This window comes from Thunnus thynnus, chromosome 6, assembly GCF_963924715.1.
Source record: "Thunnus thynnus chromosome 6, fThuThy2.1, whole genome shotgun sequence".
NCBI lineage: Eukaryota > Metazoa > Chordata > Actinopteri > Scombriformes > Scombridae > Thunnus > Thunnus thynnus.
In genome coordinates, this window is record NC_089522.1 from 33,634,265 (window position 1) to 33,647,752 (window position 13,488).

Genomic DNA, 13,488 nt, shown 5'->3' on the forward strand with positions numbered 1-13,488 from the left:
GTGGATCAGATACACGCCGAATTAAACACAGGCTCATAACACTGTTATTTCACCATTTATCATGCGTGTGTGTGACGGTTTTTGGCTGTAACAGTAACTACTACTGGTGCTGGAGAGAACGCATCTAGTTGTTGATAATGTTCATGTCATTGAACTTCACTATTGGCATGATCCAAGACTAAAGACTTATGATAATATTAAACATGTTTGATTTTATCGGAACATCAAGACAAGACAGAGACTGACTTAATACAGCTTGGACTGAGTTTTATGACCACCTTACACCAAATGATCAAGATGACGGGAGGGAGCCACAACTCTAACAAAGCTCTCATGATTTTATTCTGACAATGGAAATTTGTCTGCGACAGTGAAACCTTTTGAAAAGTCGTTTGGTGTAAGGCCGGCATAACTTATCAGAGAAACAAGTTGAGTAAATGTTAACACCCTGTGCCCGCCGAACAGCCTTGGAGAAACAATGATTTTTAACGTGAAACTGCATTATTCAGTGTTTTTACTGGTTTTAATCACAGATCTGTTTGTTTTTGGGAGTAGACCTGTCCAGATAATTCAGCTCCCTGTAAAAACATCTTGAACAATGAACACTGAAGTAATCCTAACCCAGAGAAGCTGGTTGTTTAACAATGGAGACAACAACTCCCATGATCCCATGCTACTTCACATCGTCATCACACTCTTTTGTTATTGTTTTGAAGGACAGAGAGGTTCTGTTATGACGACCCCTTGCATCACCTGTAGTTTAGCCTTTTAGCATTAAGTTGGATGGCAACGAGCAAGGACAATAGATAAAGAAAGGTATTTCAAATGGCAAGTTAAGCGTCAAACGTCGGTTGTAAAGACCACTCCATCTCCAGAGGACCTGCCACAGTATCCACAGCGTATGTGAGAAGAATCCTGCTGAGAGTGAATATATACATGTGTATATACAAAATAAGGGATGTCAAAGTTAACCTGATAAATCATCAACACAAATTCATTTTAATGCCACAATTTTTTCTGATGGCATCTGTAGTTTAGCCTTCTAACATTAAGTCTGATGGTGACGACAGATAATTAAAGCGATGAACGGGCCCTGGCACCTTGCGTGCGTTGGAGGGAGCACCAGCCGTTGTATCGCTACTGGAGGTCCATTGAGACGGCTCTGAATTTTCAGAATTATCGAACACTTTGTGAATGTGTAAAATATTATTTACTGTGTGTAGTACGTGGCGCTGGAGATAACATATTGGAAATAGTGTATACATTTGCAGAACTTCCTGTTGCACCTAGGCAATACTACATAAGTGAAATATTAATGCAGCAATACATTTACCAGAATATAATCGATATACATTTTCATGAAAATTAGACATTGCATGTAGGAGATAACTATCACTTGCTGTGACTCTAGAGAACACCCACTAATTATATGTCGCTGTATATCATGTGTAGACCACACCATGTAAATTTCATGTAATTCAGACAATGTTGTCACATGATATTTGTCACATAAGGCTGACTTCCTGTTGTCAGTGGGTGGCGCTATGACTATGACTCAATATTGACATGTAGATGTACTCACTTTGAAATTCAACTTTGAAATTTCATGGGGTGCGCTATCGAGCTATATTGCCACACCCATGTCCAAGACCCATAAACCATATAAATTGTGATCATTTGTACAATTACATTTGTATTACAATGGGGTCTTCACACTACTCAGTGCTCAGGCCTTAATAAATACTGGTGTGATGGAAAAGCAAAGCTCTGAAAGACTGTGGACTGTGAAAAGACAGGTGAATCATTCTGATTCACCTGATTCTGTGAATCCAGAAAACTAAAAATATGTCATCATTGAATAAGGAATGAAAAAAGTCTTCAGCCAATATAACGCACATGCAGACACTGCAGACAGTCATAAGTTTCTCACTGCAAGGTGCAGTCAGTGACTTTCTCACTCTTTGACCTTCCTGTTTTTTTCTAATCACAACCAGTGTGACATTCTATCTCAGCAGCTGCAGACAGACAGAAAGAGAAACTGAATGAGTTTTGAACGTGAGCATGGGAATGAACTCTTTTGTCTCTCTCATGGTGTTCTGATTGTAAGATTGACTGAGTCTGAGAACTTTTCAAACATTACAAGTTATCTACAGAGAGCTTTTCATCTCATCACTACAAAACATTTTTCCTTTAATTTTTAAAATGTTAAATCTCTGTTGAGCTGTTCTGGAAAATGTTGTGTAGTCATGTACCACTTATTCAGGTGATATTTTAAAGTTACACAAGTTAAAGCTACTGGACGGTATAATATTCAATTAGTCATAATAGGCAAACATATAAAACTGATCTGTACTAACTATTGCAGGCTGTAGGAGGACAACTGCTTGTTCTTTAATACGCCTACAAGGCTAATCTGACCACAGCGACTCCACAGACTCACAGAGCTGCTTAACTGTAGACTCTAACCCAGCCATCCTTGTTGAATTAATGATCATTTTTTATAATTTAAAATCAGTTTGATGTCAGTATTACATTCATATCAATTTTTTTTAATCTCATCTCATTCATTGTCCTTACATAAAAAAGGATTTTTTTTTCTTTTTTTGTCAGAAGCTGAATTGTGTTCTGTTTTCCAGCACATTCACACACATCCATGCGTTACTCAAGCATGTTTCATTGAAATTACCTCCCCATGACTGTCAGAGAAGTGAGATCAGTGGATGCAACATCATGGTAGTCTGAAAATAGAAAAGAAAGATTTGTACTTATTAAGATTATACAAATCAAAGATATAGTAAGTCTTCACTTAATGGAAAATGACGAAATATTCAAAGAATAATGTTTAGAAAGATTACTGCTTTGCTTCTTCTGTTTCTCTAGATTTCTCCTTTGTGTCTGAGTCTCAGAGTATGTTGTCAAGTGTGACTTCCTGTTCGACTAAACCACAGAGGAAATAAGAGCTTGTTTTAGAGGAACTAGTCTTGCATGAATTACTGGTAATTGAAGTGCAGACTTTCCACTTTAAGGGCTGTCTACATATACATGTAGATAATACTACTGTATATTGAATTCATTACTTCATATATAACATATACATATATAACTATAGCTGCATCTACCAGAACCGTTGTTTCTGCACATACTTTACAGTAGTATGGGAATGTTCATAATGCATATAATGTATATAGATCGAACTCTAATTACTTTTCATTTGCATTTATTAGTCCTAGTTCTTATGTTTCCTTGTTTTCTGCACTGCTGCAACATGCAAATTTTATTACCCTGTCAGTTATGTGATAAAACGAACAGCTGTTCACATGAATGAAACTTTTAATGTTTTATTGTAACATTATCTAAAAGACTTTTTTATTTTATGATTTCTATTATGCATTTTTATGTAGTTTGCAGGATAAAATTTGACTGGACTAAAACTAGACTTGGGCGACTTCTTGTCAGTCCCATCTAGAAACACTGACCATAATCAGTCCACAGACTAGAGTGTTACATAGCATTTGTGTTCATGGAAGTTTTAGTAACATGTAAGTTTGAGGAGTGAAAAGATCAGCTAAAGAAGAAGAAGGCCTACCTCAAGAAACGATAAGCCAACACCTGAACACATCATGACATTGCAGCAGCTTTTTTTTGTGAACAGGAAAAGCATGGTTTCCTGTCAGCATATTGAGAGAGAACAAGCAGCAGCAGGTCTTAGCAGATGCAAACTGTGCACCAAAGATGAAGAGCATCTTCCCAAAGTTTGCTCTCAAAAGACTCAACACGTTTCTTGCAATCATTGTGATTTTTGTTTACAAGGTTGTGATTGACAAAGATTTGGAATGCACTTGCAAAAACCAATCTCGGGATTGTATTTTATTCATGGTTCTGCCATTTGGTATTTTATTTGTCTTGCACCTCTGGGTGGACAAGAGATTTCAGAGAATCTGGAGATTTACATGCACCACCTGTAGCAAGACATGTTGCAAGTTTATCTGGGTTTTGTTGGTTGATATTCTCAAGGCAGCTTTCATAGGTGTGCTGTGGGTTATATTCGTGTTACTTGATGGAGACTGGTATGTTTGCTGTCAGAATGATGGTTCTGAACAACAAGCACAGTTAGCCTGCAAAGACAAGAACAACATCACACCTGAGGAAAAAGCAAACATCGCTGAACTGAAAAGCTGGTCCCAGGTGAGTTTTTCTTGCTTTATACACATCATACCAGTCTAAGTTAATCCGTTACGGTGGTTATGTTGATATGCAGAATCTGAGAACGGCCGTGAGTACAGTAACTTTGTTCTATTTGTTAATTTGAGCCTTTAGGTTAATTATGTTGTTCTTTGTTGATAATGGATTAATTACTGTATCTTAAAAACAAAAAGGTCCTCGGAGCACATTTTGATCAGAATGTGATCATATCAGTCAGACCACATCTGGAGGTGATCAGGCTCACATAATCTGTACAGCATGACCACATTCATAAGAAAAAATCAAGTAATTTGAAAGGTCACCTCTCTCTGCCTCTTCCTGCCGGCTAAAGCAACCTCCATAAAATCTACTAGTAGCAGCAGCAGCTAGAAGTTTTTAAGTGTTTAATAAAATACTGTATGAGCGGTTTGGATCAGATGGATTATATGTGAGCTTTAATTTTGTGATTCAAAATGCAGGTGTGTCCAATGTGCACAGGATATGGTAATTATTTATATATAATTATAAATAATTAATTATATTTAGAGTGCGTCTTATATTATCAGATAAAAATCTATTAGAAATAAATCCAGACTGATCTCTATTATATCTGGCAAAATATCTTTTTGCTATAATATATGTTAATACTTTTTGGTCTGTATTCAGTAATGATATTGGTCTATAAGAAGAATTATAGAATAGAATTTTGATGTGTCATCCTTTAACTTACTTTTTTGTTTCTGAAGTCTGTAGGCCTATTTCTGTTGAAATGTTAACATGCTACGTATTACACGTGTTGACACATGTACAATGCCAACATTTTGTTCTGGCGAACAGGCTGCAAAGTCACTTTCTTTGCCCTTGCTGTTTGTAATATTTTTTTCTTCACATCATAGTTCAGGAAAGTTACTATGATCGGCCTGGTTTGCTCCGTGTTTTCTCTGTAGATGTGATGTGCCCAGAGAATATTAAACCCCCCCCTCAATCCCAGTGCCTCATTGAAGAATTTACTGAGAAAGTGTGTCATATCATTTCCCTCTGTTTTCTCTGGGATGTTGCACATGCATATATTATTTTGTCTGGACTTAATTTCAATGTAGTCCATTTGTGTCTCCATCTCTTTCATTCTGATCATCAAAACCTCATTTGTTTTCTGTCACAGTATTTGTTGGTCCTGCATTTCTCCAACCGTGTTCAAGTTCATGGACTCTATTGTCTCTTCTCTCCTGTTTTTGTCGTAGCTCTGTGGTTTGTTCTATTATTTTCTTGATGTCTCGTTCTGTCTCTGGTAGGCTTTGAACTCCGATCAGAAGTCTTTAATTTCTCTCATAATAGTGTGTTTCAGTTCGTTGATCAGCTGTTTTATCTCCATTCCCTCTGCCATTTCAGGAGTCACGTGGGTCAATTGTTTGGCAAACTTTCCACTTTTCTTACACTCTGCCTTGACAAACTTTTTCGTTGTCGCACCCGATCAGGATTCATTCCCTGCTAATATTAAACTAGTTTTACTTTTTTAGACCTAATTACATTTCTGATCAAAATCAGGAGTAAAGGAGATGCCGTTTTCTGTCATCTCTCCGCAGCCAGAAGCCCTCTGACTAGTGTAGTCTTAGTCCACACTCTGATGCACTGATGATGGCTAAAGGAATCTCCTGTATCTCACCTTTTTTAACTCAAATCAGATGCTGCTTCAGCAAAGAGTTTCATCTGTGTATGATCACATTATATTGTACATCGTGTTATGTCATTTACTGTTATCTCAGTAAGAGGGCTCCATTATTCCAAGACAATTAACTTAACTCTTGATCTCAAGATAACAGAATAAAATTATAGCAACCATGGTTTATTTCTTGGATTCTGTGGTATTAATATAACCATCTTTTTCTTCTTCTTTTACAGACTTTTGGCTTCTTTGTGTTCTTTTTTACCCTTTTTGCATTTGCCATCTTGTCAACTTTTAGATTGATGAGATGCTGTAGTCCTTGTTGCAACAGAAAGATTCTCTATGATAAAATGATTTTGGAGGAGGAGGAAAATGTACTGAAGGAGATTTTGAGGGGAGCTGCAAGAGAACAGTTGACTCAAGAAATCAGAGACAAAATAAAGGATGAACCTTGGGAAGAATGTTTTAATGCTGCTGACGGACTGATTAGCTATACCAGAACTCGACCGAGATTGGCTGAACAACAAGTAAGTGCAGCAGAATACTGATAACTTTGATCTGTAACCAATCAACCAAAAGTTTTAATTTGACCAAATATCTGCAAGACTAATGACATTCCCATCAGCCTCAGCTTTCGTTTTATTTAATGCCAATTGGCAAAAGTTAGCAGTATAACATGCCACAGTAAAATGGTAAACATTATACCTATATCAACATCTCTATTTATCATTGGTGCACGTTTGGCTGAGGTGGAAAAGTTGGCGGATCGATACAAAGCAAAATGCGATAAAGTGCAAATGTAAACAGACTTAATGAATAAATGATGACGTACATGAATCATGTGACTTAAATATCACTGAAGAGCTGAAAACATGCGATGAGGAGACTGTAACCTTCCTCACATCAATACATGAAACTAACAGAAATGTCATATTTCCATCATTTGAGCTTTGACTACTGATCTTTTTATGACATCACGTGCATGTAATTTTTGTTGTAAAGAACTTGCTGCATTTTTTTAATGATAGGTGCTATACAAACAAAGTTTGTATTTGTATTATCATCATCATCATCATCTTCACTCACTGTGTTAAATTGTTTTCAGGGGGAAGGAAGTCCAGCTTCACCGGAGGTAAATCTACCAATCTGTCAACAATTCCAGTTTCAGACCAATGATAATGATACAAATCTTGTAAATCACATGTGGATCCTCCTGTTTTCACCACTGTGAGGCTGACTGACATGTGATCAGTACAGAGGTCACTAAAGGTCGCTGCTCCGTCACTTTTCACTCTGACATGCAAACAGTAGAGTTTAATCAGGAGGTTCTGACTTTGACTGTAGCTGCTCTATCAGCCCCGACTGAAAGTGAGGTTTACATACTAATCAATTATTTGATCTTGCTGTTGTCATATATCCATCCATCGACTTGTTCTGTAATGTGTTCCATGTGAGATGACTGACTGAGGTTGTGTTTTTCTAAACAGGATCGGACCCTTTTATAGCAGCAACCAGGTTCATCAACGAGACGGTAAAAATTACTTTTTCATCAATTTCTGAGAAAACTTCTTTCCGTCTGAGATTGTTTTTAACTTTCCTCTTGACTCACAATCTGTTATTTACTCACATTTTCCTACTTAGACAGATTATCCTTTATGTTTAATAAATGCTGATGATTTCTATTGATTGATTTTATGACTGATGTCAGTTTAATGACTTCTTTCCATTTGTCGCAATACATAAAGAATAACTAAAATTTAGATAATAATAATAATAATAATAATAATAATAATGATAATAATAAAGTTAAACTTTGATTCTGTTTTGATTTTCATTTAAATAATACCTGTGATTGTATTTTATTACTCAGTTTATATTTTTCATGCTACATGCTGACTGTTCATTTTGAGTTGATTTAATGTATTTACATCTTGATTTGAACCGTTGAGGTTTTCTATTGTTTCAACTTTAATAATTGATTGATTCAACTTTGAGTGAAATTCTATACATCTTATGCTATTGATTAGTCTGATACTGCTTGATTTGACCTTTGACCTCACTTGAGTTTTGATATTCATTCATTGAGTTTGACTTCTGACATTACTTGAGCTAATGATAATGGCTAAGGTTTTAATTTAGATTGATAAAATGATTGATTATTGCTCAGTTCTACATTGAGACTGATTTACTGATTGATTGGCTTAATGTGATTTTCAGTCTCATGAAATGTTTTCTTGATTATGATTCACATGATGATATTTTAGTATGAAAACTCAAGAACTTCTTACATGATTATTTCTGTATTAATGGAAATAATGATCCTTAAACTTGAGCATATAGATTTGTATTGTAATACGATACAGCTGCATCTTTTAAACGTTGCTCTGTGATTGTTGTTGGGAGCCAGTCCCCACACGCTGCACAACAGGTGATCTGAATAACCCTCCAATCAACGCAGAGGGATTTCGACATTCAACTATACGAATTCGGAACAGGGAAATGACAGCAAGTCCCACCAATGGGTGATTGCTACAAATGTACCCAAAATCTTCTAATTGTTTTGTAACATTATTGATTAACTTCCTAAGATAGTTACAGACAGAGGTTGGTTTATGGCCAAAAAAAAGTATTTTTTTCCAAATTGTGTCTCACAGTTTTTTCAAACCAAATTCACTGAGAGAGTCAGAGCAGCTTAACACCTGGAGTCACCACGGTCACACCAACTTTTGTGGGCATGAAAATTAATAAATATTTAAAAAAAAAACAAAATCCAGGAAGTCTTGCTAAATATTTGTCCTTCAGTGTTGCAGACAACCATAAAAAAACACTAAGTCTTCATCAGGGTCGACAAACACTTAATCAGTCTGAATTAAAGCTGCAAGCAGCGACGAACGGGCCCTCGCGCCCCATGCACGTTGGGCTGTGATGTGGTCGGTGGGTCTGCACGTGGACTTCTTCATACGCAGGCGTTTTTTGGACAGTGCATGAAGTGATGATTTGGAGCTAGAAAACATCTACAAAGTAACAAACACACCTGCGAAATAAAGGCATGTTGTAGTTTATGTTGTTGAGAACATACTACGTAATATCATGCAAACCTGATGATGTGTGTTGTAAGGTAGACTTCCTGTGCACAGTAGGTAACACTATGAGAAACAGACAATATGGAAGCATAGTGAGATTGTGTCTAAAACAAATTAATTTCCTAATTTTCATCAAGTCTATTTTTAGAAAAGGAAAGACTTTTAACCCACATGACCTGGTCAAAGTTTGATTGACATGTGTACTGTCAGGTGTGTAGAGACAATAAGTAACTGCAACTGGACACAGAAAAAGACTCATATATTTGAATGGAGAGTGTGAGCGAACCCACACCTTTTTGAACATTTACTGCTTCCACATAATTTTAGATACAAACTTCATTTGAACTTTAAATGAGTCACGAGACTTTGACCTACAAATCTTGAATTTACATGTTTTTTCTATCTTTTACTGTTTTTGAGATATTAGAGTGTGAGTTTTAAAGTCTTTTCTTGCTCCTCCTGTGATTTTATAATGAGTGTGTATTGCGGAATGTTTCACAGCACTGAGGGAGTGACATCACCAGGAGCAGTTGGAGAGGAGGATTTTAGAGAACGCTTCTTGTGAAATCTCCTCATAAATCCCATGACTTTGGCCAAATCTTACATTCAAAATCACATTTAAGTATGAATTTTCGTCACAAATCCATTGATACAGGTTTGAAAGTGGTCAGGCTTATAGTTTAGACGTCAGACGCCTCAGTTTGGCACAAAGTCCATGCCCAGAGATTGCTTCCCCATTGGTTTACATTGTAAGGTGTGATGTGGCACTGCAACTTTCAGGACTTACAAAATCTAAACCGTTCAAGTTATTACAAAGTTTTTAATAACTTTTGTTCAGCACAGTGTCATAAGTCAAGTATTAAACTTTGAAGCTGATACCATTAATGCCCTCGGAGGAGATAGCATTTATTGAAGGTCCAAAATTGGCATAAAGTCATACGTTCATGGGTGAATTGTATACTTCCTATTGAATTTAGGTCAGGAGTATGATTTGTAGGTCTTGATGAGACGAATATTTGAGTTTTGGTTTGATCTCTCTACGACATTCCTATCGGCTGTGGCGGCCATTTTAGTTACATAGGTGGCACTAGAGAGCACATTTTGGCACTTTGGGGGATAATTTTTACATTTTATCAAATTTTTCACCAGACCTGATGTGTGTGCCTAATTTGGTGAGTTTTTGAACATGTTTAGGGGGTCAAATTTAGGTCTGAAGTGGCGAGATAATAAAGAAAGAAAGAAAGAAAGAAAGAAAGAAAGAAACAGAAGAGACACAAGATCAGATACAAGATACAGCTTGAATTAAAGCTAATTAAAGCTGCAAGCAGCGTTGGTCGGGACCTCGCACTCTAGCCCGTCGGTAACATAAATTTAAGGGTCGTGTTTTGGGGGTTTGAAAATATGGTCACCCCAAACTAAAGAGCACCTGTCACATGAGCCATCAGACCCATGCAGCGCTTCCTCCTCCTGTTGTAAATAAATATTTAAATTGAAAGTAATTAAAGGTAAAATAGTGACAGTGTTTACTGTCCTCCCAAGAAAACTGACAGCATCACTTGTTTCAACAAACACTGAAGAATGACTTATCATGAAATTGTTAAATAATCCAATTACATTTTTAACTCAATGAGTAATAAATCATGAGAACATTGGCAACACTGGCTGTTATGTGCTTTCCAAAATTATTGTTTACAGCGTAAAATTACTTTGCAGGAAGCAGGAGGCTTTTCAAATGAAACAGAGGTAAATGAATACACTTAACCCTCAGGTTCAAGCTTAAGGACATTTTTTGCGACAGACTTGTTTGTCTCACTAAATTGTTTGGGGAAATCAATTAATCTATCAATCAATCAGTCTCTTTCATCAACAATCTGTCTGTCTATCTCTTTAACCTTCTTAATGTTTGTTTGGTCTCGATTCATTTCTCTGCTGATTATGATCACAGGATGTTTTGTTTCAGCTCAACAAGAAAATGTTTCCAATCAGTATCACTCCTGTGCTGACCTGTATGAGGTCTAGAGATGTTTCAGTTTTTAATCATAGTCAGTTGATTGTTTTTACTGCAGTTATAATTTCATTAATTAAATTAGCATCTGAAAGATAGATTTAAAAAACTCAAAGTAAAGAAAAATATCATACTACTTCTTTATATACTGCTTTCAAAAATACAAACAAACAGAATGTCATTTCTATTCTTATCTTCCTTTCCTCCGTCTTTTAATTGTGATTTAATAGTTTTGTTTTAAAATTGAACATGAAAACTTGTTTTAAAAGGGTTTTTAAATTATATATATTATATAATATTAGAATGCCATTTCTATCACAAAGCCTTTTCTATCAACCAACAAACAGGACAGAGTCCATTCTGTGATTGGCTGTTGCTTTGGTCTGAATGAGTGAACAGCCAATCACATGACTGGTTCTGTCCTGTAGAAAAAATGATGTAAAAACTGCAGGGATAAAATGAAAATGACATGGAATAAATGTACTTATGAAAAGAAATAACATTTCATAATAATGAGCTAAATCTTGAAAATGTATTGAATTATTTAACAATTTCATGGTCATATTACATATTTATCTGTATTTATGTATATGATTATTTATTTCTGAATATCTTATTTTCAAATATTGAACCCTTTGGGTCTTCATACATTAGTAGTTTCTGTACTCCTTTGACTGGTTCTCAATTTTTATTTTTGCAGATACTCATCCCACATAACAGAAATCCAGAAGTCTGATGATGCTTAAACTTCTACATGATAGATGCCTCTATAGTCAACAAATGTTATTGTTTTACTGCAAATATAATGTGTTCATCAGGAATTGAAAGATGTTTTCTATCAGCTGTTTCTCTGTTCACATTTAAATTAAATGTTTCCTCTTTCTCTGTAGAAATGTTCTCATGTCTGCATGTTTAATTTTAATTTTTTACTGTAATTAGTCTAGTCTTCATCTCTCAGATATACTGAACATGATAATCACGCAGGATGATTTTGAATTTTTGCACTGAGACATTTTAATGTGTAAATATAAATTTGTCAGCGCTGTCTGGTGGAAAAACTCTGTAAATGAAGAACTGTTACCAAATGAACTTTGACATGTTTTGTCATGTATTAACCATTATATTAATTATATATTGATTACTTTCCTATTAAACAGAATGTAAAACTGATACAGTAACAAATTCATGATTTTTAGTTTTCTGTAGCTTTAATGAATAAAAAAAAATATTATTTTTTGTTTGTAAATGTATATTTCTTTCTGTGTTTTTACTCTTATTATCATACAAAAATAAACAAAACTTCCATTAAACTTAAAGACAAACTGTTTCTTTCTGTGTCTGACTCTCAGCTGCAGTGGTGCTAAATAACTCACCATTTGTATTCAGTACAATTTAGAGATACTGGCACTTCAAGTTTTACAATTTTTTATATTTTAGACTTAACTTTTACATCTTTGAAAAAGGAGAAGTGCAGTGATCACTTTGCACCATGTATTATCCTACAAATAAAAAGAAGAAATTACATGTAATGAAATAGAAATTAAAGTCTGTTTAAAACTGTTTTTTTTAAATTATTGAGTTAGGTCTCAGATGGACCAAAGTTCTCACAGAAATTGATGAAAAGGTCATTTTTCCCGTCCATGATGGACCTGCTTCCAGCTGTATAAGGTGCTGATTCTGTTAGAAAAACACAACTTCAGTCAGTCATCTCATAGAACACATTATAGAACAAGTCCAGAGTCAACAGTATTTATATATATGAAATTTGTTTGGTGAAAGTGACATCAACTATGAAGTTACAGCAGCATCATGACCAATGGCTTTGATTGATAGTCAGATCAATTAATTGATTAGTATGTAAACCTCACTTTCAGTCGGGGCTGATAGAGCAGCTACAGTCAAAGTCAGAACCTCCTGATTAAACTCTACTGTTTGCATGTCAGAGTGAAAAGTGACGGAGCAGCGACCTCTAGTGACCTCTGTACTGATCACATGTCAGTCAGTCTCACAGTGGTGAAAACAGAAGGATCCACATGTGATTTACAAGATTTGTATCATTATTATTGGTCTGAAACTGGAATTGTTGATAGATTGGTAGATTTACCTCTGATGGAGGTGGACTTCCTTCCTCCTGAAAACCATTTAACACAGTGAGTGAAGATGATGATGATGATGATGATAATGATGTTGGGCCTCAAACCACGAGGTCACACAAAGAAGGCCCACATGTAACCTGTGAGGCCTGACCACAAGGTGCTTTATTCCTTTGTTTTCCCCGAGACAAAGGAATAGCGCCAAAAATGCTGCTTTCAGACAATGGGAGTCCATTGCAAACTCCATTTCCAAGGATGCTTTGCGATTTTCACACCTCAGCAGGGAGCAGTCAACATACAGTCTCATTGGCGGAGATGCTCCTGCACAGCGGAGCGTCCTGATGACGCAGCCATGATGTCACCGCCCCTTTAAAAACTGAACATGCCCTGAAGCACACGCCTTTCCCATGTCACTGAGCTAGGAGTAGCTGCTGTTCCTCTTGGAGTCAGCTGACTAAAGGG

At 36.0% G+C, this 13,488-nt stretch overlaps 1 long non-coding RNA gene across 1 annotated transcript; it reads left to right on the top strand.

Moving 5' to 3' along the window:
- The first annotated feature begins 3,163 nt into the window (after window positions 1-3,163).
- On the top strand, window positions 3,164-12,229 carry LOC137185175 (uncharacterized). The gene is made up of 5 exons (XR_010928784.1): window positions 3,164-4,185; window positions 6,082-6,372; window positions 6,951-6,977; window positions 7,333-7,376; window positions 11,634-12,229. It is a non-coding gene; the product is annotated as an uncharacterized lncRNA (long non-coding RNA).
- The last annotated feature ends 1,259 nt before the right edge of the window (window positions 12,230-13,488 follow it).